Below are 27,019 nucleotides of genomic sequence, written 5' to 3' on the forward strand. Positions count from 1 at the left end.
GAAAATTCCTTAAATAGTAAAAGTCACTCTTTAAATACCAAGTTGAAGGGGAAGAAGGGCTCAAGGGAAACCTATCTTAAAAAACTCCTTATTTGAAGGCAAAAAAAGACATTTTTCAAGCTGTTCTTCACGATATTGGATTTTATGATGCAAATTGCAATTCAATGCACGTGCACGTGTCAGGAACTTTGCAACACTTTTGAAGAGGATCAGCATCACTAATCAGGCACCAAAATCCAATTTCTGGGAGAATCTGGGAGCTCAAAGCTGAACATTTTAGCTGGCTTGGAAAGATCTTTGAAAAATAAAGTTAAACAGTAATTACACATAAGTGTGCTTGAGAAACTTTACACCTGTCTTGACACGAATCAGATCTTTGCATAGATGATGAAATTCTTGGCATTGCTTTAGGCAATTGGGATGGCATTAGCTTAGGCAGGGTAAGAATTCCACAGCCACAAGCCTAGACAGGTAGAATAAAGGAGTGACTGACTCAAAAAAGCGTGACAGTTTATCTGTTTAAAGTCTAAACATGTTAATCACTTAACATAAACAGATCTGCTGATATTTTTAGAAAGGCATCTCAACTCATAAGTAACAATGTTGAAAAAAGGATAGCAGTAACCCTAATCATATTTTCCACAGGTCCTCCCAGCCCCTGGCAGATTGTTTCTGTTACAATGCAAACGGGGGGATGGAGGAAGGGCATGAGGAAAGAAAGAAGGAAACAAAAAACCCGACGACAATTCATTGGGTTTGGGATCAGGGCAGTAAAAAAGCTGCTGGCCATCCTCCTGCAACCTTTAGCTCCCTGTGCCTTAGCTCCTAGTCTGTAAAATGAAGGTGGTGCTTTCCTACCTCACAGGAACGTCCTCAGAATAAATCCATAAATGCCTGGGAGACACTGAGACACCACTGTGACAGAGGCCATAAAAATACCTAGGAAAAAAGAACAAACATAAAAATTAGTGTTGTAAGTGACCATAATAAAGACATTCACAGACTAAAGGTAAAGCAAAGGTTAAAACTTCACTTAACAATCCATCTTCTGGCGAATAAGTGGTTTGGTTCAGCACATATTCCCACCAGACGCTTTTAAAACCATGACAGCAGGGGACAGTTTCCCCTCTCCTACTTGCCTCAACAATCCACCACCACACACAGGCACAGATAGGAAAGGTGTCTCCTTTACAGATCACTAGCTCAGGCCCTCCCTTAAAAGCAACACATCTAAGAATCCAGATCACAGTAACGGATCCCAGCCTATTGACAATGTTCTTCCTCAGTCTCCATATCTAGTAGCTAGTGCAGAACTGAGTTCCTCTAATACTTAAGAACTTCTAATTTTCAACCTAACGTTTATTCCTGAACAGTTTTCATGGCAACACTGATCCAGCAACTTAAACAGCTTTTCCTGAAGCTTATTCACCTGACAACAAAAATAGGATACTCTGCCACCCTGCCAAGACTCATTTTACTACCCAATCCAAGCAAGTTCTTGGAATTTGCTCTCAGATGATTCCCCAGCCTTGAGACTGCCTACCTCCTCTGTTACCCCACTTCAACATCTTCTGCCCAGCACCAACTCTGCAGCTCACTGTCACTTTGTGTAAAGATGCATTTCTCCAGCATTTCCAGCTAGTAAACCCCTCCCCATCCTACTCAGCCCAGAACAAAAGTTTCTGTCTCCCAATGCCTCCTCAGGTCACGACCCTCCATACTGTCACCATGGAGATATGTCCCACTTCCATTGCTTCCTGTATCCAGCTCTTTCTGAAAGACATCCCAACACTTCCCAGCCCTGACGGTGGCTCCTGCCTGTCCTGCACCCAGCAGGTTGAACCCTCAGGGCATCGCTCCATGGTGTCAGGGACATTTCAGGTCACACACTGTCTGCCCTAAAACACACCTCTTATCCTCCACTGTCAACTTGGCTCATCAGCTGACAGCTTGAGCTCAACTACACCGTTAAGTTTTCTTTGACGTGAGCCAGATGACTGCAGCCCTCAGAAGGACAAGTGATTCAAAATCATGCAAATGCAGAGAATGCATTATTTAGTCTTTATCATTTACAAAGTACTCACTTTGCAAACAGTTTCAGCACTCACTCAGAGGGTGCCCTGATATCCAGATCCCTGACAGTTGCTGCATCATGCACTGACTGCATCATTGGTGGGAGAAGGGTTTGCTCCAGCTCTGAGGCAGGACACAGGGCTGACACAGTCGCCCCACCTGCTGCCCCATGCAGTTAAGGATACCTCTACCTGCCCTTACACATGCACCCCTTGGAGACTCTCTCTCATCCTCTCACAACCTGAGCTGGCCAGGACAACAAAAATCCCCTTGCTGTTTTTAATTTCTGGGGAGAGAAGGCAGCTCCCTTCCTCCTGGCACAGTGAGTGGAACCAGCTGGGGAGCCTGTCAGACAAGCACGGGAGCAGGTAGGGAGGAACAGCAAGCTCACCCCTTCTGCTGGCAGTCTGCCACCAGATCAGACTGAGACCTACTGGAAGCTCTGCCCAGGGAACCAGAATACACTCACCTTTCCAAGGACTCAGATCCATTTAAAACCGTGCCCTAATAACCTTCACAAACAAATATATTATGCAATTTATGTTATGTAGCGTTGACTTCAATGACTCTGTAGCAGTGCTTACTCTACTATATTTACTTCTGGCACACACTGGCAGCGATCGCTGCAGTCATTCAAAGCGTGTTCCTGTTTCAAACCCAGAGGTCTTACCCTGCCAATATCTATGCACAATGCTCCTCAATACAGCTTTTTATAACTTTGACCATGTTGTCTTCTCTTTCTTCTGTCCCTGCAAGTTCCATTGTCTACAACACGTTGTAAGGGGTTTTTTCCCTCTCCCGTATGCGGTTCCAATTTTCTAACCCAGCATCTCTTCCTCAGTGTCAAGTCTCTAACTCCCACCTTCAATTATCCCACACCATCAGTCTCCATCCCTCAAGTCAGAATTCTAGACAAGCACTGTGGTACCTCCTCCCAGGCACCCTGGGATTTAAGGAAAGCCCTCTTTCACACAAGTACAAATCCACCTTGATGCCCTTTACCAAGACTGAAATAGTAAATAATAGTAGATTATACAAACCTATTTTCTCCCTTTACATGTGACTACTAACATGATGACCATCTCAGTACTGTCTCTTTTCACTCTCTTCATCAGCTAGCCTTTGTTGCAAGGATGGCAATCACATCTGAGTAGAATCCATCCAGCAGTAAGTGGTTTGTTAAATCCCAGTACACATTGTATACAGAGAAGGATACTCAAGCTACTTAAATGGAAACTCTTTATTAAATGCATAAAAATGCTTGAAATTTCTGTAAGCCAACAGTTTGAATTAATATCTCTTAAACATATCAGTCTCTGCTACTAATTGTTATATGAACGGTAGGAGTTGGAAGGGACCTTTAGGGATCTAGTCCAACCCCCCTGCAGAAGCAGGTAGACATCACTTTTTATGAACTCATTCTTTGGAAACCTTATGGAATTTCCTGTAGTTCTAACCCACATGGTACACATGCATGTCCTTCACTAAAATCTCCTTTCTCCCAAAAGTAAGATTGTCCATTGGCATAGCAGGGCTGGTTCAAGGTAATTATTCTCAGCTACACCACAGTGGCACTGCTGCTAGAAAAGGAAGGGAAACACGCCAGTTAAAACGAAAACAAATCTTTTCTACACTTGAAATACTAAGACAGACAGCAAAGAACTTTAAGATTAAGTTAGAAAACACTCTCAGTCACACCAAGCACTGTTTAATATGCAACTTAAGATCCCTGGAAACCCCTGCCACAATAGGATCTGTGCACGCTCAAGTGATGGTTTACACTCTGAATTGCTTTGCATCTGTTTGTCTGATGTATATTTACAATTCTACACTGATTTAGTTTTGGATGTCATATGCAACTTTATAGAACAGATGTTCTGCTTATACAGGGAGACAACATATAAGCATTAGGCTTTTGCTGTTGAGGATTAAACATTAGCAAAAAAATTTAATCAGCAGTGACGAAAGTGGTAATAGCAGTTCACTGGAGATAACCTCCTCCATGTAGCATGCTGCAGTCTCCCCCATGCTAATTTAGGTTCTTAGGAGCCTAAAGAGACTAAAGAGAGACCATACCAACAGGATTTTAGTACATTAAATTACACAGAGCTTCTCCCTTCCCTTCAGTTAAACTCAAGGCTTGTGTCATGGTTTGACACGGAGCCATTTCTGGTAATGGGGCAGGGGCTACACAGACAGCTCCTGTAAGAAGTTGCTTGAAACTCTTCCCAGCTCTGAGCCAGACCCACTTCTGAGGCTGAGCCAATTAGATGCCTCCATGATCACTTCTTAAGAAGGAGCAGCTGGAAAAGGAGGGTTCTTCCTGTTCTGTCTTGTTCTGTCCTTCCTTCTACAGCCAGCAGGTCAAGGGAGGTTCTTTTCCCCCTCTGCCCTGGTGAGGCTTCATCTGGAGTCCTGTGTCCAGTTCTGGGCTCCTCAGCTCAAGAGGGACAGGGAACTGCTGGAGAGAGGCCAGTACAGGGCCACCAAGATGATCAGGGGACTGGAACATCTTTCATATGAGGAAAGGCTGCGGGACCTGGGGCTGTTTAGGCTGGAGGAGACTGAGGGGAGATCTTATTAATATCTACATGGTGGGTGTCAGGAGGTTGGGACATCCCTTTTTTCTATAGTAGCCAGCAACAGGACAAGGGGTAATGGGATGAAGCTGGAACACAAAACATTCCACTTAAATATAAGAAACAACTCTTTCCCTGTTGAGGTGAGGGAGCCCTGGCACAGGCTGCCCAGAGGGGTTGTGGAGGCTCCTTCCTTGGAGGGCTTCAAGACCCACCTGGACATGTTCCTATGTGACCTGATCTAGGTGACCCTGCTTCTGCAGGGGGTTGGATTGGATGATCTCTAGAGGTCCCTTCCAACCCTACTATTCTATGATTCTATGATTCTTTTCCGGTTGGTGGTAGTGCAAGGAGGTGAAAGAGAAAGAGAAGTGACCATGCACACCCCAAGGTAAGTGAGGGAAGAGAGGAGGAGGTGTGCTGGAGCAGAGACTCCCTGCATCCTGAGGAGAGGCCTGGTGAAGCAGTGATTTGTTTGCATTTCATTAAAGAACCCGCATGAGGGGCACTGACTGTGGCCCATGGGAGAGACCCCATATTCACAGAAGTCATGGCTGTTGGGAACAACCCACACCAGAGAAGTTCATTAAGGACTGTGACCCCATGTTGGGGCAGGGGAAGAATCTCAGGAGTTGTCCTCATCTGAGAAGCAGCAGAGACCATCTGTGAGAGACTGAGCACATCCCCCATTCTCTGTCCCCCCTGAGCCATTGAGGAGGTAGGAGATATTGGGAGCAGTGAGCTGAGCCCAGGAGGAATGGAGGGATGGGGAAGGTTGATCCGAAAGTGCTGGTTGTGATGTTCTCATTGTCCTGCTCTGTTTTTGCTCTTTGTTCTGTTCTGTTTCTTGTAGGTAGTAGAATAAACTTTCCTTACTTTCCTCTCTGAGTGCTGGAGTCTGTTTTGCTCGGAGTCATAATTGGCAGCGAGCCCTCCCTGCCCTTGTCTCCACCCACAACAGCCTTGATGATCTTTTTTTCCTCCCTTTGCTGGGGCCTCTGTCATCCTAATGAGGATATGGGAGTATGGGGGACAGTGAGCAAGTGACTGTCATGGTTCTTCATTGCTGGCTGGACAAAACCATGACAGCAAGAACAGCAGAGGGGCTGCTGAGGGCTCTGTGCCACACACAGTAAGTGCAGTGCTGCAACTACAGCTGTCCCTAGACACCTCTCCAACCAAAAGCATGAACACCACCACCACCACAGCTTTTGCCAGTTGCCATGTGTCAAGCCCAGAAAAGTGTCTTGTGAAACTCTTGAAACCTGCTTTTTCAATCTGTGTGACAGCATTTACCAAGGAGACAATAGCAGTAGCCATGAACACTTAACGCAGCACTGACAATAGCAAAGAATTCCTCATTTCTTGGTAAGCTCCTATTCTGGCTGACACAGCGAGAGACACTGCAAGAGTCCAAGAAAAGCTGCAACTTATCACAAGAAAATGGCAAATTGTGAAAAACCTGTATCACAAGGTTAGCTGGCTAGGCACAGCTTTAATAGAGCTCCATAAATACCTCAGTCTAATACTGACAGAGGTTAAAAACCTATTATCTTTCCCAAATGACAGTGTGAACATATGTTCAGTCCAACACCCCGCCCTACCAAGCACCAAAGTAGATTCTGCTCTTTCAGCTCCACAAATACAAGCTACAGGGAGCGTTTTAAATGAAAGCATTATGAAGATTACATTAGGCAAGTTTGATCTACTGTAAAAAACTTGCACACAACATTAAGAGGGAGCAAACCTTTAACACCTGCTTTCTCTTCAAACATAGCATTATTCCTGTGCATGGCTTGGCTCTTAATGGGATGAACTCTCAAGCTCAATGGCATGGCTTACTCCACCAGCAAAGGATACTTTAAGTGCCTGAGATATAGTGGCCCATCAATACTGAACTGGTGAGAATATTCTTCTAAAAGTATACACTCCACTGAGGTGCTCGGCTGGTTGTCACCCTGCAGCTCAGCTCTGCACAGCAGAGAAGGTCTTCACCCCAGCGTGAAATGCTGTGACACAGGAGGAGACATGGCATCTGGAAAAGGACTGTGCAACCCAATCAGAGTAGAAAGTCATCATGAGAAATATTCACAGGTATTCTCTCTTATTCACAAATATTAGTCTCTAAATAGCATCTGTTACTCAGCCCTCCCCTCCACTGCGTGCCACAGGCTCCCTGGCTGCGGGGGCTTGCAGCCCCTCCACACTGCTCAGAGATTTAATGATGTTTCTACTTCCAAAGCTCACTCAGCTACTGGAAGAGAGGCAGTGAATAATTACTCACTTATGTCTTTCTCTGCCGACCTCTCTGGAGGATGAAATGAGCAGCATTAATGGGCCTCTGAAGGGAGCCCGGTCCAACCCATCTCAGATGGGAAGGATGACAACTGCACTAGTAGGTCTTTGGAGTGGAGAACGGTTTTAAAGATCCAAACTTCAAAGATCTCAGTGAGGGGAGAGTTCAGGCTCAAACACTCTCCCCACTGAAGGGAGGAAAGCTTCTAATGCAATCATTGCATTTCCAGCGATCACTCACACTTTACACAGAGCTGAGGCACCAGGAATTGCCTGTCACATCCTACAGTATAAATAAATCTCAGCCTGCCAGAAAGCAAGCTGTTACAAACCTAAGCAATTTTCTTTGGATTTCTTTAGATCACTTCCTCAAAGGATCTTTCTGAAGGCAAGAGGTACAGGTGTAGGCAGTCCCCAACTAGCAATAGCTAACGTGTTCACTCCTCCTAATTATGTGTCACCCATAACATGAGAAAGTTGGGCAGAGTACTGATGAAACTGTGCAGAGCACTGATAAAATGCATGAGTCAGTAACACACTTGAGGAGTGCTGACACAGATGAGTAAGTACTGTCTTGGTCTCTCTGTGAACCCTGGCTGTAAGATCCCTCAGACCTCTGAAACATGCATCCTGCTCTCTGTCAAGAGAGGACTAGGGAGAACGAGCTTACCTCGGTGAATCTGAATACAAATGAAAAAAGGAATGGGAGTAACTCCTTGAGCCCAGGCTCACACCTAGCCCCACTGTAGAAGAACCTGAAGCATCCTCCTCACAGATGCCAGCTGAAAGACTCAAGCTGCAAAACCCAGCATTTGGCATTTCCATTGCAGTGCAGATGCTGCACGAAGGTTGTTATCCCACAGGTGACAGACTTGATACCAAGGCACAGACATCAGCTTGTACACTTCCCAGGAAGGAGACACTATCTTTTCAGTACACCTTTCTACATCATCAGATTTTTCTTACCAGATATACAAGTCAAATATAATACTCCTTAACAGTTTAAGATCAATATGCATAATGCCATCAGCTCTACAGCTACAGAGTAGAACGAGTAACAAATAACAGACTTAAGGTCAGAAGAGTAAGTTTTGCTGGAAAACCTAACTACAGGACAATTAAACCTCATCCTTGTTAAATACAGAATGTAGGAGCTGCAGCCAAGGATTGCCATTCTAAAACTCCTAACAGGAAAAAAAACCTCTCTGCAATAGTCCCTGCAGGCAGTAACAACCCAGGACCATCAGGATTTTCTGAGAGTTTGGTTAGCCTCGCATTCAAGTACCTAAGATTATAAAACTCACAAGTGGGAGGGCAAGAAGCACGCAAGAATGTCTAAAGTCATTTTCCCCAGACACTGACAATCATGGTGCTGAATTTCTTAGGGACTTGAATGGCTGAAACTCAAGTTAAGCTTCACTAGAGCTATATTTAGTTCTGCACAAATACCAATTAGGAAACACTTTCTTCCCAGTTACTAATGCAGTGTGACAGGAAACAATTATTTGCTCAGTGTCTAATGCTACCTTTGGTGAATATCTGGCTTGCAGAAATTGTATAATAAAGAACCAAGCTGATATTCTGCAAATCAGTGAGAAAACTCATTTAAGAAGATGAAGAAACATTTGATTTGCACATGTCTGAGCTATACTGGTCCTAACTATGCAGATAGAGTTAGTGTTAAGGCCTCTTTTGCTTTGATACAGAACTACAAAGTGAGTTTGTTTTCCGAATAGTACATTAATTTATTCAAGAATTCCGTGCATAACTGAAGATGGTCATGGCTTCTCCAAAGTGTAAAACAGCTGGGCAGAAGGACAGAACAACTGGGGGGGAAAAAAAACCTCCCTGTCTTTTATGATTTCAAGTGCCAGTTTATCTTTATGGAAAATGCAATTCTGGGTCACAAGGGAGCTCTCTGCTCAGCAATCACTTCAAATGTCAATGTCCACAAAACAAAATGACAACAAAATGCATGATTCAAATGAAGGGCTAGTTATAGTTAGACCATGGAGAACCAAACCACTAATTGTACAGGGGAATCATAGGTTCATAGAATGGTAGGGTTGGAAGGGACCTCAGAGATCATACAGTCCAACCCCCCTGCAGAAGCAGGGTCACCTAGATCAGGTCACATAGGAACATGTCCAGGCAGCTCTTGAAGACCTCCAAGGAGCCTCCACAACCCCTCTGGGCAGCCTGGGTCAGGGCTCCCTCATCTGAACAGGGAAAGAGTTGTTTCTTATATTTAAGTGGAACTTTTTGTGTTCCAGCTTCATCCCATCACCCCTTGTCCTGTTGCTGGCTACTATAGAAAAAAAGCTTCAGAAGTGCTCAAAAGGGCTGCACACAGAAGTCCTGTGGGCATGTGGCTAAGAAACCCTGCTCCTGCTTACTGCTGCAAGGACACCAGTTGACAGGCTTGGAGTTTCCAAGTCATGTTACACCCTTACACACTAAGGACGTTAGAAAGCATACAACACTGCAGCAGAAACAAAATATCTTTTCTTCTGGCACTGCTAGGCAAACATTTGCCAAGCCTTTTACCATATTGAGTCACAGGAGTATTTCTAGAGCTGGAACAGTTTGCATTCCATGCTTGGCTTAAGTGATTGAGACCCAGCATAACCAACGAGATGCACTAAATATCCACATGCTTATGTGTTGACAACCTCTCCAGTTGCAGACCCCTTTGAGATGGAAGGCAGATGAGCACTTGGCCCCATCTGAAAGACCATCAACAGCCAAAGACTATTTTAGCCAAAGCAGAGCTAAACATATGTCTTGGCCTAATCTTCCACAGCTTTCTCCTGGAATAAAGAAAAAAGGAAAGGAGGTGATAAACATTTGGTTTCTTGGTAGTGTTTTACTTGTAAAAGATTTTCTGTTATTCTGGCAGCAGGTTCTCGGCAGCAGGTTGATCACGGAAACGGGCACAAAGCAAACAAACCTCTCACCATAAGCCATTTCTTAAAGACACTCCAGCTCTGAACAATCTCTCTTACCTACAGTGCCAAGCGTGACTAATTTTGATGAACAAGTTGCAAGGATTTCCAGGGAGAAGTGACGCCTCCTCTACTCCCACCTGTATGAAATCTAGGAACGCTGTTTATATGCTTTATCTTCTTTTAGGATCCTATGATAAGGGGGGGAAAAAAAATCATGCTCAAATGCCTGTAAGATCAAGCATATCAAAGCTTCTCGAGTGAGTTCACAAGCTGCCAGAGCTGCAAACTGAAGATGCCTGTTTAACTGTGTCTTTGCACCCAATGGGAGTATTCAGTAGGCATCATATTTTGCCTTGAAGAGCTCAAGGCTTGACAAAGAATTTTACTTTTGATGCCCATAAGGTCCCCACTTTAGTTTTACAACAAGGTAATTCCTACAGTGCTTTCTACATTGATCAGCAAAACCAGTGCTGAAGTCAGACTGTTATCTTGTCTACAGTGCTGGAGATATATCCAACTAACATCCATGCACAGCTGAACATCTCACCCCCCTTCCCAGCCCTGTCAAAAGAGCAAGAACAATCACAAACTCACATCACAGGGTAGAGTGCACATCAATACACAGTCCTCAGTTCTTGCTGAGTACTGAAGGGCAGCAGCTACCCCGTCTTGTTCAGAGATACACTAGATTAAAGGCTTTTCTCTGTTTCAGCAGTAATGACCCAGCCACACCAGTAGGCCAGTAAAGGCACGAGTTTGATAAAGGAAGACGTGGCTGAAGTTTTTTATGCAGCTGATGCAATATCAGTGTATATTCCTGCTGCTCTTGTGTTGTTCCTGTATACACAATGCAGTCCATGACTAAACAGGAATTGTGTCTGTCAATCTTTGCTAGAGAGACCAGACTGGACTTGCAGCAGTCAAGAACACGTAGGCCACACTGACCTTCTAGCTGCCTAGAAGCTTTTATTAAGTTATTATACGACTCTATAGTTCTCATTGTCTGCTCTCTCAAAAGACAGGACGCAAAGCAAAACACGACTCCAGCTTAGAACAAGATGAACAATTTCCCTGAAACAGACTCATTTTTCACTAGAAATTTTGTCTCCTGTTTTCTCCCACTCCCACAAAGACTCATCCACTTGGCCTCTTCATCACAGCGCTAAAATAATGAGGAGGAAATGTAGGAACCTCCTTTCTGGTACTGTTCACCACGTAGCATCTCCTCTCCCTCTTCAAAGAATATTGAGTTTTGAACAAATATATCACGTGAATGACATCTCCAAGAACTTGAGAGGTTTATGGAATAAGGAGACAAGGATGACAGGGATACAAATTACCACTAGCTACCGAGTAACCAAAAGGATAAACATATGCTTTAGGAATTAAGAGTAGTTAATTATTAGGAATTAGGATTAAAGTTATTCTTAAGAAACTGATTACTAAATATCAGCCTACTGTGTCTTTTCTTGCATGTAGAATATCTGGCACCAAACAGGAGGCTAAACTGATGGCTCCCATCTCAACCAAAGAATGCATTCCCTAAGCAGCTATCCCAGCCTTGGAGTCTGCCAAGGGTAGACCAGAAGGACTATTTAATTCTGTATATAAACAAACAAAATCACAAAATTCCATCTCTCCATGTTGTATAAGACAAAAGACAAGTTGTATATGGCAAAACCTTTACTGATATGTAACTAGCTCAGAAAAAAAGGACCAGAACACAGTTACTGCTGCCTTGTCCAGGATGGGCCAGAAAGGATCACTCCCCAAGCACTGTTCAGTGGTTCCCCATCTCCTTTTTTCAAGGTTTTTTACCTCCACATTAAGCTATTGTGCAGAACCGACTTTAAGGGAATCTAGAGGACTTCAAAGTGTTCTAAACAAGAGAAGACCACATTGGTATTTTGTCCACAACAGAAGAGCACAACAGCTTTAGCACAGAGGTACAGAAGAGAATCTGAGACACCAAAACCTCCAAAGAAGTGTTCTACTTGACAAACTTGCAAGAGTCCCTGACAAGATAGGCAGCATGAAGGCAAGACTGGGGCTGTTCTTTGCGGATTAGTGGTGGTCAGCCTTTTTCAGCTGCCCAACAGCTTATTCCACAAGACAATAAATTCTGACTGTAACGGAAAAGACTTCTATTTTGTGAGAAACAAATGGTACAAAATGAATGAGAAAAATATACAATGGAAAGGTTTGTTTCTTTTTAATCCATTGCCATCCACTGCATCAGGACTCTACCACAACAGGTAATTTTCAAATAGCCAGCATTAACATCCTGCTACAGCATAAATCCAAGAAAAGCAATAAACAGCACGAAGGAAAACTTCAGAAGAACTATTAGATCAAGCTCACATTAGTGTTGCCTGAAATGTGTCCTGAAATGTGTCCTCCATTGCACTGAAGAGCTGATGTTTCTCTGTCTCTCTACAAGGCTTTTGATACAAAGTCCAAAGACCCATAAAAATGCATTAACATTGGAGAATTAGCAGCAACATCCAAACCAGTAAAACACTACCACCAGGAAACACTTCAATTTTCTTAAGATCTTTACAAAATACAGTGGTTTTTCTATCACATTCCTTTAAAAGGGTAAAAATAAATCAGACATACAACAGTGTCAATCTGCATAAACCTGAAAGGTTTCAGCAGCAGCAATGCTACCATCCCAGACAAGGGCTGGAATTGGAATAATCATTCTGACTAGAACATCCAGTCTCTGACAACTGACTAAAGGTGAACTGCAGCTTAAAAATAAAACACACAAGTGTTTGAAGTGAAAATAGATGAACAAACTTACTTTATCACACCTCCATTAGCACAGAGCATCTACCATGCGTGCACATTAAATGTGGATGGATGTACTCACAAAATCTAGACAAGCACATTTTAAAGCAAAGAAACAGCATTCTCCACTCCCATACAAGAATTATCATGAGTTATAATCCCCAGTGAGTGATCTGCTGTAACAGAAAGTATTAAAATAAAGAGCACTTTTAAAAGTTATTTACAATACACTCTATTTTCTGCTTAGTAAAATAAGCCAAAATCCTGTCTCAGAGCTGCCTGTATTTCAATCTTTTATATGTGGATAAAGAACCAGAAAAAATGGAATATATTGATAACAGTTAAATAAATGCATTGCATATCTATTTTGCTCTACAGTTCCACCTTTAGACCATCATGTACTGAAATATTTGTATCTTCTGAAACTCACAGAAAACTGAACGTGACACCAAATGCAACAAACACACTACGACAGATTTCCACATAAAGGTCATAGCAGCACTACATATTTAGAAGCACATTAGCAGTACCAAACAGTACAGTAACCACAGTGACCAGCTTTAGACAGAGTTCTTATTTCTCTCAATCACAAATACAATTTTAAGCTCTTGTAATCCTGTAACATGCTTTTACAAGCAACAATGAATAAAAGAAACTCTCAGATACATGAGTTTGTCTTTTCACATTATTAAGGATTTTTCCTTGAGAAGCAAAATAAACATTTACTTTTAACATATTTAAATTATGTCTTAAAGTACTTAAGAATTAGGTTTGCTTCTAAAGCAATCCAATATGTTATGTGTATTTATAAATACACATAAGAAATACAAGAATGAATGTATAGATCAAAAGGAGTCAAATTTATTATATGTTAAAAAAAAACCCTACTTGCTTCCCATGCCTTCAAGAGAGGCAAGTCACCAGACTACACAACTGCAAGTAATCCACTAAACCAACTCTAAATACACTGGTTGACGTAGAAATGGGTTTTTTCCCCAATTTTAGTTTATTTTGGTTCATTCCATTCAAAGACTTGACTTGCTAAAAATAAGAAAACAATTAGGAAACAACACAGCATGAATAATTGTTTTCATTTTCCTATCTAGAAATAAACATTAAGTGCCAGAGGATGAGATCTGCCACTCACAAAATCCTCCAGGGCCAAAACCATTTTCCAGTCACTGTCCAGAGTTAATACTGTAACTACTTTAAACTTTGAAAGCACTGTCTTATCAATCCAGAAAGCAGAATGCAATGTTCCCTTTTGATTTAGGTATTTGTTAAATTTAAGGAAAACACAGTTAATTTAGTATTGTGGAATGTATTTTAATTCAAATTCTGACACCACTGCAGCTATATATACTCAATATACATTAAACAAATATTTTACTACCAAAAATATGAACGTGAAGTACTTGAATGCTTATTTGGCATAGTTAGACAATTATAATATGTGCTTATAATGCCGACAGAAGGTGTTACCTTACTGTAAAAGCTGTACTTAGCAGCAAATCAAGGCAATCTAGTAATTACCAAACTGCTAATAATTAACCTCTCCTTTGAGAAATGTAACAAAGTTAGATCAAAGTGACTGATTTACATCAAAGTTTCTCCTTGATTTGTATCATTATTTAAATCGTGTTTCAGAGAATGGGATATTTATTACAAAGTAGCAAAAAAAGAGTGGAAAGATTTAATGAACTCTGACAATGATCTGTATTTTTAGCCTCATCCCAAATTCACCATGGATTTGGCAGACAAATTCCTGAAGGTCCTTGAGCTTACCCTATCAGTTTTGTAGCCAATAGTCGTTTAATTTCAGACTCTTCAGATGGGGTAAAACTCAAGAATCAGTTATTTTACAATTAGTTGGGGTCTGGCAAGGCTGGGATGTTTGGATGGATTTCAGCATACCACTAACCATGCTAGGACCGTGTTCCTGCTAACGAATGAAGCCTCTCGAGTCATTCCCTACTCGTCTGTGCCCCAACAAGTAACATCTCAATGGTACTTCAGAGCCCACAGTGGGATTAAGCCAAACATCCCAGAGCTCTGACACAATCCTGCACTGATGAGGGGGACAACCTCTTATCTCAGCCATGGTATTTCTCCTTTATTACAAGAATTAAAGAATTAGGAGAAACGGACAAAGTTAATGCAGACAAATTATTTTATCTCACTAGTATTTTAATTAAAACCTTTTGTCATGTCTGCTAAGCAAGTTCTAAGTGTTGCAATGCAGTAGCAATGAGAACACAGAAGCCTTGTTATGCTTGGGGGGGAAAAAAAAAAGAATGTTTTCAACTTTTACCAAATAAGTGCCTGTAATTACTACGGGAACAAATCAAATTTACAGCAGGCAAACACAAGGCATAATCATTTTTTGTATGGCCATAAAAGAGTTTATTTTTGTTGCAATGTGATAAAGTTTAACATTTCCTGCATGTCAGACTGACTATTTTGATAATACTCTTTACATTTCCTCCTTATTAACGAGATGAAAAGTCTGCTCTTAAGATATGCAAGTCATCTCAATACATTATGTTATAAGCCTCAACAAAATCTTCAGAACCCTTTTTCCTAACCCCATTAACACAGTAAATGGATAGCCAAAATTCTAGCTTTGGTATGACACAGTGTTCTCTTCTTGCAATATATTAAGAGGTGGAATTCGACAAACTACAGCAAATCAGTTGGCTTTTTTTTCCCCCCATTCTGTTCAGAATGCTGCAAAAAGGGAGACAAAAGCCATTTTAATTTTCATTATTTCCAAAGATAATTTTTTTTTTCAACTTAACTGAATGGGAGACAAAAAAATACTGCCTTTTTTATCCTGCCAAAGACTACCTCTGCTATTTAAAAGTACTTTCACATCTCCATTTTGACTACTAACCTTTTGTGAAGAACAATTTCTGATTGCTAGGCTATTTTTCATTTGCCTACCTCTATTCATAAAAGAAGGGAGTATGTAAAATGGCAGATTTGAGAGACTGTTAAAGAAATTGAATAGCCTACATATATAAAACTGATTACAGTTCTGCAAACCCTAAAAACTGCTATCAAAACATGGGATCGCCTCGGTATACAATGGCATTGCTAACCATGGAAAAGCTCAAGCGCTCATTGGCATCACACCACAACAGTATGTCATAGAATCACAGAATGGTAGGGTTGGAAGGGACCTTTAGAGATTACCTAGTCCAATTCCCCTGCAGAAGCAGGTTCACCTAGATCAGGTCACATTGGAATGTGTCCAGGTGGGTCTTGAACACCTCCAAGGAAGGAGCCTCCACAACCCCTCTGGGCAGCCTGTGCCAGGGCTCCCTCACCTGAACAGGCAAAGAGTTTCTTCTTATGTTTAAGTGGAACGTTTTGTGTTGCAGCTTCATCCCATCACCCCTTGTCCTGTTGCTGGCTACTATAGAAAAAAGGGATGTCCCAACCTCCTGACACCCACCCTTTAGATATTTGTCAATGTTAATAAGATCTCCCCTCAGTCTCCTCTTCTCCAGACTAAACAGCCCCAGGTCCTGCAGCCTTTCCTCACATGAAAGATGTTCCAGTCCCCTGATCATCTTGGTGTCCCTGCGCTGGACTCTCTGCAGCACTTCCCTGTCCCTCTTGAGCTGAGGAGCCCAGAACTGGACACAGGACTCCAGATGAGGCCTCACCAGGGCAGAGGGGGAAAAGAACCTCCCTTGACCTGCTGGCCACATGGACACAAGTGATTTGTTCTTTGCTTGAATGTCAGTTCTGAAGAGTAAATACGCACATGAACACACACACATATGCATTTAAGTGTATATGCAAAGGCCACCCATAATCAAATCAACCTGACAGCTCCTACGTGAAAAAAGCATTTTTACAAGACCACATAGCTCAAGTCAGCAGAGAAGCTGGGACCAAGTTATTGCCATCTATGAATCTCAAGTTTCTCCTGGACATGGTCTGGAAAATTGCAATGGAAAGATAGAACAGCAAATAACCACAGGTAGGCTGTGAGCGCTGGTGCCAGGAGAGATGGCTGAGCAATGCCACCACAGCAGGAAGGACGGCTCTGGAAAACGTTTCTACAAGTCCACTGCAGAAAGACCTTTATCAGCTAGCGACCATAAATTTATTTTCTCCAAACGAACCTTCTGGCATAATATGCAGAGAAAGGACATAAAATGCAATCTGTCTGCCAATGGAAGTAAAAAGTGAATGTGAGGCAGGAGAGGCAGCATATTTTGTTGAAATATGTAGATATGCCACTTGGATCTCAATGCGTGCCCCTGTCTGACACCAAAGGGTGAAATGTTCTGATCTCTGCTGAAAATATTTATACTGAGAAAGCCTCCAATATTTCACCCAAAGTTTCCAAAATACCCTTCATCCTCTCTCCATAAACAAGAGGGCTGGGTGACAGAGAGCCCTGCAAGTATGGCGAAAGGTGACAGAGCCTGTGGACCAACTCACCAGCATTGCTTGTTTCCATCTCAGCAGATGCCTACTTCCAGCAAACAACCAAGGACCACAGAAAACAAATTCACTTTGTTGTTTATGGAAGGGAGGAAAAATGAAAAGCCTTCAATAAGGATCACCACAGACTTCACCAGCAGGAGGGTGGGAGGCCAGCATCACCTGCACTGCTGACTGAGGCTGATGCAGACTGCGCTCTCACGCGCAGATAGTTAAGCAATCAAATCATCCAGAAACAACATTACAGATTTGGCTCTGTTCCTTTCTTCTCACCTTTGTTAGATAATTTGTGTAACCTGGAATATTAAATAAAAGAACAGCAACCATATCTTTTATGAACGGGTTTTTTTTTAAGTAACAAAATAACCATCACCCTCTAATCTAATAAAGCTGTTAAGACCAGTAATATTCCATCAAATAGGCATGCAGAACCCTAACACAAGTTAAACAGACTTTTATATAGAAAAAAATTAGGACCTGTGTAATACAATTCAATTTTCAGTGAGGTAATGATAAAATACAATTAACTAAATATTTTTGAAGACATATATGAAGATTAAGCCATACCAAAAGAGAGCACGGGATTTAAAGGACAATGGTTCTAAAGATACACTTCTAAATATTTACGTTGCTTTTTCTCTTGAGGGCACAGGATCTAAAGGGTAATGGATTTAAAGATACAGTTTTAAATATTTAAGCCAGTTTTCCCCTGAATTTTTATCATCCTATTAACATAAGTTTATACATTTTGTATAATAAGTTTATGCATTACAATGTGTTTTCTCAATTGTTTAATCTCCCTATTTTTATTTTTTTAAACATTCAGCAATTGCTCAAGCCTCTGGGTGTATTTATTTTAATTAAATACAACAAAACCAAATGAAAAGCTCTTGCATTGTTTGAAAGGAGACCACTCAGTATTTTCCTCCACGTGTTGCAATAGAGATCTGCCAGATACATCCCCAGAGTAACCCCGACAAAGACAATAGCTGTGCCAACAGCAATTTGTCTGCATTGTGATGGGAAACGTTTAACAACAACAACTAAAAAGATTAATATTTGTATTGTGTTTGCACAAAGAAGCGCTGATGAGAGTGAATACTGAATGCATGAGGTAGCACCTTCCACCCAGTGCCCAGACCAGGGCACACTCCCACATCCCACATGCAACAGCAGATGGACATGGGCTGGAACAAATTGACACTCTAGATGAATAGTCCTACCTTTATTTCTCTTTAATCAATTAAAAGCATCTGCTTTTATTCCATGGAAGACGTATGTTGACGTGGTTTGGCAAAAGACCTGTCCCCCATCAAAACTCAAGCAAGACTACACACCAGGAAGCCTCACTCCTGTGCCAGCTGGTCCTCACCTGGTGGGGGTTGCCCAAGCATCACTTCTCTCCCTGACAACTCCTGCTGATGTGGCTGTGTGACTTAACTCCACGCTGCATTCACCAGTTCCCTGGGTTTTGACTTTTTTAAAGGTACACTCAAATCTATGGTCACACCAAGTTATTCACATGGGGGGCAGTCTCTATGTTCACGTAAAAGCAAGTAAACCCAGGCTCTGCCTTCCCCTTCACCCATTGCTATTTACTCCCACAATCAAAACAGTGCAGTTCAAAACACAGAAAGCAAATGGGAAGGCTTAAAACGATTCCTCCCAGCATCTAGCCAGAAACTTATCTTCTCAATATTTCTGCCTTATCACTGCAAACAATTTCTTTCTGTAACAATAGCTTGCTTTTGAGGTAAACTCCTTGCACCTTATATGGGCAACAGACTCCAACAGCACTTTAGATGCTGTTAGAAAAGGATTTCAAAAGTCCTGCACAAACGTATAGGACCTTCACCTGCAAGGAAGCAAAGAGGATCTCTGTGGTCTTTCAACACACCGCTCCAACAGTGTACAAACTCAACATAGGCAAAGGCAGACAACACTCAAAACATGCCACTGCTTCAGAATGTTGTTTCATAATATTAATAATTACAATAAGCTTACACTGCTGACAAGTTTTTCACCCAACTCACCGTTTTATCTAAAAGGCAAGTGCAAGTTTGCAATACAAGGCAAGGCAGTACTATAGGGAGGCTACTTTGATTCACATACATGCATCTAGTAATTGAATACAAGCAAATTTTAACAAGAGTCACAAATAAACAACTTCACATCATACTAATTGCCCCAATACTTGTAGGAAATAAGTTGGAACTAGTCTATTTCAGAAGAGACTGCAGACTACTCAAAAATGACTCATCTTCAAAGTCTGAAGACACAGGGATGAACAGTTCCCTTCTCAAATCCAGCCTATCAAAATGGTGCCACTGAAACTCATGGAATTTCCCCCCTGCTTTAGACAACTTGAAAGTCATGTTTGCTTTAATTCTGTTTCTTCTATGCTAACAGAGAGCCTTTCTGGGTACTGGGTTTCAGCATCAATTTCACATCTTTCTATTCATTTCACCTAATTTTCAGACTTCCACTCACCAACTGCAGAAACGTGGGGATATCATTTCCCAGAGTTAATTACTTATTAAAAAGCAAACATATCAAAGAAAGAGCCCAAACTAGGCCCCATGTGAGGCCAAAGTAATACTCTCAGCCCCTTCATCTGTCTCAGTAGATTTTGTCACATCACTTGGAACTGCTTGTGAACGCTGCCTGTAATTTTTTTTGATTGCCAACAAAGGGGCAATTACAGAGTAGCACCAAAACACAGCTCACATTTTGGGAGGGTTTCACCCGGAAACATGCAGTTGATACTCACATTTAATGTCTCCCAGGGCCCTATTACTTCTTTCTTTTCCAATAATACCGAGGATTGCTCTGGCATTCAAAACAAAAATCAAGCCTTAACAATCCACAGTTTCATCCAATTTTGCTTCCTTTTAATTGTGACAATACAGAAATTCATGCTAAACTATTCAGCTACCTACCTGGTCAATTTTACAGCTGTATTCATACTCTGGGTGAATCACATTTAGAAAATTATATATATATCATATATAAACATGGTATGACATTCCATCAAGTTGTCTTCTATTATGTAATTCCATCCTTTAAAAGACCTGAAGATAGTCTATACAGTCATTTTGAACATTTAATCCTGGGATAGATGCCTGAAAACTGTCAGTGAAACAATCCTGATCTTTGGAAGAGCTTTCAAAGTGGGGTAATTCCCCACTCACACGAATCCAGGCTCCTGGTAGGCTCCAAGAGTGCTGTGGGGACAGGATGGGCTCCTACCAGGGCATTGGGAACAATGTGAGCCCTCCTCCCTGTGCTTCGTGGCAGAGCAAACTGCCCTAATGTATGAGCCCCAGGCAGATGTTACACCTTTATTACCTTCTTCCATGTCTGCTCACTAACACTCAACTTACTTTCATCCACTCCCAGACTTTCAGGGGATGGAAGAGGTATAAAACACTAAAAAAACCCAAAAAGTTATTGAATGAACTCCAAAAGAGTGTACAGAAAATGGAAAGTATTAACCCAATAAGTAATTCCCAGGTGCACCTGACGCCACAGGTCGGTCAAGGCCAGAGAGGATTGCCTGCCCTCAGGTATCACAGGCTCCCTAAATCAACCCTAGGTAGAAAGCTGATCTTCAGAACAATCAGTCCCACTCCCAACTGTGCTAAAAAACAAACAAAATAAAAGAGCCACCCAAAAACCATACAGCTCAATTTGAAACTCTGATAAACAGCTAGTGGGGAAAGGAGACCTCTGTCCCAAATCCTCACCCCAAAAGATCCCATTCACTGCCATCAGATATGAATGAAGCTCCACCACAGCCAGGAACCAGCAAGCAGGACGTGATGCTGCTCTATCAGGTTTACTGGATAACAACCCCACCTTCTCCTCCAGTATTAAAACTCAGCAACTTATTTCCAAGCCAATTAGGCTCACCCTAAAAACACACTTAACATTGCAAAAATGGATTCTGTTTTAGTAGCACTGCCCATTTTAAGGAACTTTAAATTAAACTTCACAGAAAAACTCTACTTTAGATGTCCCTTAATCGTCTCCTGTTCACGACTTCACACAATCCTACCTGACATAAACATTTGTCAAACGCTGTAATTTCTTCAGTAGCTCACATTCAACACACCAAATTCTTCCCGTGCGAGTGACGACCCACTTCCTCCCACAGGAAAGCCAACAGAATGCTTTCATGGTGTTTCTTCTTTCAACAGTTCAGTTAACCCTGAACCCCTATTCCTCTTCCATTTCCAGTCAGATGGCTTCCTCAGCTGAAAAATTTAATTCTTGATAAGACAACCTTTCAACCAACAGAAAATGGACTTTTGACTAAGGGCAATCATCTGCAGCAGCAGAGGTTGTTCAATTCTGGTTAGATTTTTTTTCCCATTGTACTCGTAATCACCGCGACATCAGTGGACACAGAAATGAATTAAAGTACAAAAACCTCTGCTGTGCCTCCATTCCACAGGTGCTCTGCAGCGGGCTCAGCCTGGCATCCCCAGGGCTTGCAGCGAGGAGATACAGAGGCAGCTGCACAGAGAGGCTCCCACGTAAGGCATACTCATTGCAAAGGTAACTTCCCATCTTATTGATGTGGCTTACAGACAGCTGTAAATTTTCAGCATTACAGCCCTTTATGATGTTAAATAATGCATCATATGTTGCACAGATAGTTTATTGTACATTTTTCCACTTGAAGACTTTCATGGATCCTATACAAATTGTACACAGATGCGCATTACTGGTGGATGACAAGTTATTAACAACCACGTTATCTGATCGTCTGAGGAACAGAAGGCAGCAGTGCTGCCGAACACTACGCTTTAACACGTGCATAAAAAGGAATGTTGTGGTCCAATTTTTAAGTGCTCACCCTTATGAAGAAATTGTGGGGTTTTAAATAAAGATCTAATGCTTTTAGAGCATCTGAATGTGCACTTCTTGCATACTAAAAGAAACCCCGCTCTGTGGAAAGCTGTACGACAGTACAAAAACTGCCACTGGAAATATTGGAATTATCTGGCTTTCCTGCAACTAAAATCCTCAGATAAATGTTCTATTAGCATACCTGTTTGTGCTTCATCTTCTGCTAACAGAGCTCGGTTAAGAGTCAAGAAGCAGATAAATCACAGAGCAAGCAGTAAAACTCAGGACAGTCTGCTTTCAACTTGTTAGAACTTGACTGTCTCTTTCTAAGCTTGAATAGAATGTAAACTACTGCCCTGTAACAGTTTAGATCATGTGTTTTAAAATCTTTCAAGCATAGTTATTTGTATCTTAATATTGCCTGAAGGTTCTAAACCAAGATCCTGGATTCTCCATCATACACTTTCTGTCTTGAAGAAGATCTAATATAGACAAGATGCAACACAGAAATGCAACAAGCAATCACAGGAAGACCGAGAAGTCATTGTGCTGGTTTTGGCTAGGGTAGAGTTCATTTTCTTCACAGTAGCTGGTATGGGGCTATGTTTTTGTGCTAGAAATGATGTTGATACTGTTTTAGTAAGTGCTGAGCAGTGCTCACACAGAGTCAAGGCCTTTTCCACTTCTTACACCACTCAATCAGTTCAACTAGTGAGCAGGAGGGAGGTGTACAAGAGGTTGGGGGGGTTGGGGGACACAGCTGCGACAGCAGACCCAAACTGACCCAAGGGACATCCCAGACCATATGGCATGATGCTCAGCATAGAAGGCTGGGGGAAGAAGGAAGAGGGAGCAGAAATTCAGAGTGATAGCATTTTTCTTCCCAAGTAACCATTAGGCATGATGGAGACCCGGAGATGGCTCAACACCTACCTGGCAATGGGAAGTGATGAGTGAGTTCCTTGTTCTGTTTTGCTTTGTTTGTGAGCACGGCTTTCACTTTACTTAGTAAACTATCTCAACCCACAAATTTTCTCATTTTTACTCTTCCAATTCTCTCCCTCATCCCAGCAGGGGGAGGGAGCAAGCAACTGCATGGGGTTTAGTTGCCAACTGGGGTTAAACCACAACAGTTATCAACTTAAACGTAAGATTAGTTAGTTCTCTTAACTACTGAAAAACCCCTCTTGGAGGGAGAAAAATCAAGATAAACAGTAGTAGCTACCATAGGAGCCTTTTTGAGGAGTAAATACTTAAACAGCTACGAGCAGCTGCTACGGTGCTTTCAAACCTGAACCTTTAGCTAGGAATATGTAATATCATTTATTACCTTAAACATTATAAATTTGTAGCAGAGCAATAATGAGACATTTACATTCTTGCTGTTTTATAGAACAATGGAAAAGGTATTGTTGCAAGTGATCAAGTAGACTTGATATAACCCATATGCTCATATATGATATAACTCATATAACCCATTCAAGTCTTCTTGGTTTTTTCTGCTATTCCCATATTGCCAAAACACAAAGATCCTTAGTTAAAGGCAGGTAAAGGCCCATCTAGCCTAGGAAAGGGGAATTTTAAGCATTTATTTTCAGGAAGAACTACTTTCACTAAAGTTTCTAGTTGCCTTAACTAATGGTCGTTTGCCTCTCTACCAAAGCAGTCTGAAGAACCACAGATTTTCTCTGAACATCCTTGCCCACTGATCTCACTTGTCCTCCACTGACTTAATTTGTGATATTCACTTGTTTATCACCATCAAACACACTTTGTAAGCCTAATCAGACATTCTTCCACATTAGGACAACACTGGGGCAAGAGTTCCATTTTTGGATACCATCTCAATAAAAGTTACATAATAAACACTGAATTTCATGTATTTGGTGCAGTATGACATTTGGAAGTGTAACTTGGAACATGTTACTGGATCCCAATATACAAAAAACCAAGCCAACCAACCAAATCATGAGTTCAAGTTATTTTCCACAACCACATTAGTCTTCCTGAAAGCCATGTTTCACTATGACTGATTCATTCTTCTCATGTAAAATAGATTCTCTTTAAGGGCTGGTAATGACATTTGCTGCATGTCACGAGAGGGGATGGAGGAAACCAAAACCCATAAATCCAAGCTGAAAGCTTGTCCAAGGCTGATGCTGCAATGTAGAACCTTTGTCTCCAGGACAAGTAAGGTCACCACCAGTGACAACAAGCCTTGACAATGCATCACAGGTAGAGAGACAAGAAAAAACCTAACCCCAAATTAACCACACGACCATCAAGACCCGTGGCTGTAAAGACTAAGCACTAATTACAATCTCCATTCTGGTATTTTTTTATTAGTGAACGTTCATTCCCCAAAAAACATGATTTGTAACACACTGAACTTGAATTTCTGAGCAAAATATACGCAATATGGAAGCCAGCCAAATAATACTCATTACACCACTGTCTCAAAAGCCTGCTGGCAAGGTATGCATTGCTTCAAAACAGTCCTAAAGTATGGAATCGTCAGTCTATGTGAAAATAAAATGACCTGTTATCTCTCACACATCTTAAGTTACCAAATCTATACTTCCCAGGTCAAGGAAAAAGCAGACCTTTTTCAGATCCTTTATTCCCACTGAGTTGCCATGAATACCAATATACAACACAGCACAAAAAGGATATGAGAACAAAGAAAGATAACATACAAAAAACCTCACTACTATCAATATTTGAATAATGAGGAAGCTTTATCTCAATCAGTATATCAATTTATTCACATGGGGTGACAAGAATATATTAGAGCTATATTCTGAAGTTGGGCCATTAAATTGCTTAGACAACCTGTTAACCAGAGCTGTTGGCAATTAGGAATGCATTTTCACTGGAGGCTTTCTGCAGAGGCATGCTTCAAATGTTCAATCTGCAGTATGTTAAGTTACCAAGAAACATCCCGAGAACTGTTCCTCTGTCGTGTAAGCTCATCGCTTCCAAGTAATTAAACCCACAGTTCATATTCTTAAGAAGTCCTTCTGCCAGTTTAGCATTTGCACAGCCATGACAAAGGTAACTTTAAGCAGCCAAGCTACACTAATCACCACCAGGATAACTATAAATGTCCTCTATCTCAAAGTCATTTTTATGTACTTGTAGCACATTTGGACTAAAGTGGTTTTATTTTAGCCTTCTGCAGCATGCATGATTTTGTACACATACTCATGTAAGCACATGTACATGCTTGAAAGGCAAATTTACAGATTTATTAGGGGAAAACTCGTAGTTTCTCTAGCACAAAGCTGTAAAAGCTATCTGGAATGCAGATCCTAATCACCAGAGGAAAAAGTTGTTGAAAGAAGACATCCACACCTGCAAACAGACCTGTTTCACACAGACTGGGAGAACAAGCTCAAAATACATGGAAAAAAAGGACTGGTTGGTAAAGAATATAAGCAGCCTAAGAACAAAATGACAATCACCAAAGTTTCGGTTACTTTTGCATTAAGGGAACTGAGTAAACAGAGTTCTCAAGCCCCATGAGCAAATCAGAGGAAAACTGGATGACTGAATTCATGGATAAATTACCCAAAACAACGTGGGCACTTGCCTCAGTCTTCAGTGAGGACAAGAGCAGCAAGAAGGGTGGGATGAAGGCGAGATGCTGAAGGCAGCCAGAATGGACATGGGAACTACTGCAACCAAAGAAGCAGCCCAGCTACATGATACCCAATGCACTGCAGCTCAGGGACCCAGAAAATGGTACTTCAAAACATTCATTTGTGGTGTGACTACTGTAGGTCTGATTAAAAATGTATCAAGCTAGACTGATACCAAAGAATTTTAGAATAGCAAATGCAAATGTCTGTTTAAAAAAAAGAAGGGGGGAAAAAACTAATTTTGTTATCTAAATGTTGGCTGATTCCATCTCAGGAGTAATGAAATGTTTTAAAACATTTCAAAAGACAGATAATTAGAGACCTGAAGGAAAAGAGAAAAAAGTACAGGATAAGACACCACTTGGGTTAACCAGCAATAATTCATGACACATTTTCCCAGTGTGTTTTGCAAATAAAACATGAGATTTCTCTGAACAGTGTGGTAGGTTTCACCCAGCTATCAGAAAACAATACTGCAATGCTATGTAGGAAATAACTGGTTTGGTGAGAAAAAACAATATCAGAATCCTAAGATAAATAAGGAAAGGGGCTAGAGTCAAAAGGTCAAATATGAACAAGAAGAATGAGGCTGTAGTGGTTATTAATAGATTTTTTCCCCCTCAAGGGTTTATCCATATATATATATATGTTCTAATTATATCTATATGTATATACATACATATATATAAAGAAAAGTTACTTGAAGACAAAAGGAAAACACTAACCAAGTTTGCTGCATGTCAGTGTAGATGGTGGCATCTGTCACACACTAAGAACAGGGTAATTTTAAGGACAAGTAACACATATAGACCCAAATACTTAGTACCACATCTGAAATGGTGCACTTGAGGAGAAAGTAAGAAGAATTTCTGGTACAATGAAGTGGAAAATGATTAAGTAAAAAAAAAATGATGTATTAGATGGAGGATGGATAAGTGACATAGCTCTGAGAAAAGCCTCAGAGAAGTACTATTGCACTATGTGAGGCTCAGGACAACCTTGCAGGCAGCCCTGGTCACTCACATTCACAAAATATTCCTTCAAAACAAGACCCTGAAGACAAGTGATCCCCTAAACAAATTTAAGCTAGAAGCTGGAAATTTAATGTGAATGCTTTGCCCGTTCAGCAAGAAACAACACAAGAGAGAAAAAACCCCCACATTAAGTGGTACTTGATCATATTACAAGGAGGACTCTGATGCGATTGCCTGTGATAGCAGTGGACTAGATGTGACATGTGTATTCATACCAGGGGAAAAATACAGGGGAAAAACTAACGTGCCATTGGTATTGCTTTTCTCTTTAAAGGTAAAGTCTTTGGCATATACTTGAGTGAAAGAAAAATGGTACAAGTAAATCGGGAAGGACAACTAGT

General features: G+C 41.3%; 1 protein-coding gene across 3 annotated transcripts in view; it reads right to left on the reverse strand.

The window, feature by feature from the left end:
• Window positions 1-27,019, reverse strand: part of PTPRF (protein tyrosine phosphatase receptor type F) — a 390,398-nt gene that overhangs the window by 292,428 nt on the left and 70,951 nt on the right. For all 3 annotated transcript variants that reach the window (XM_062004246.1, XM_062004247.1, XM_062004245.1), the window contains exon 2: window positions 859-939. The gene's annotated coding sequence lies outside the window, so the exon portion shown is untranslated. The remainder of the gene's footprint in view (window positions 1-858; window positions 940-27,019) is intronic.

This window comes from Colius striatus, chromosome 10 (genome assembly GCF_028858725.1).
Source record: "Colius striatus isolate bColStr4 chromosome 10, bColStr4.1.hap1, whole genome shotgun sequence".
Classification (NCBI taxonomy): Eukaryota; Metazoa; Chordata; class Aves; order Coliiformes; family Coliidae; genus Colius; species Colius striatus.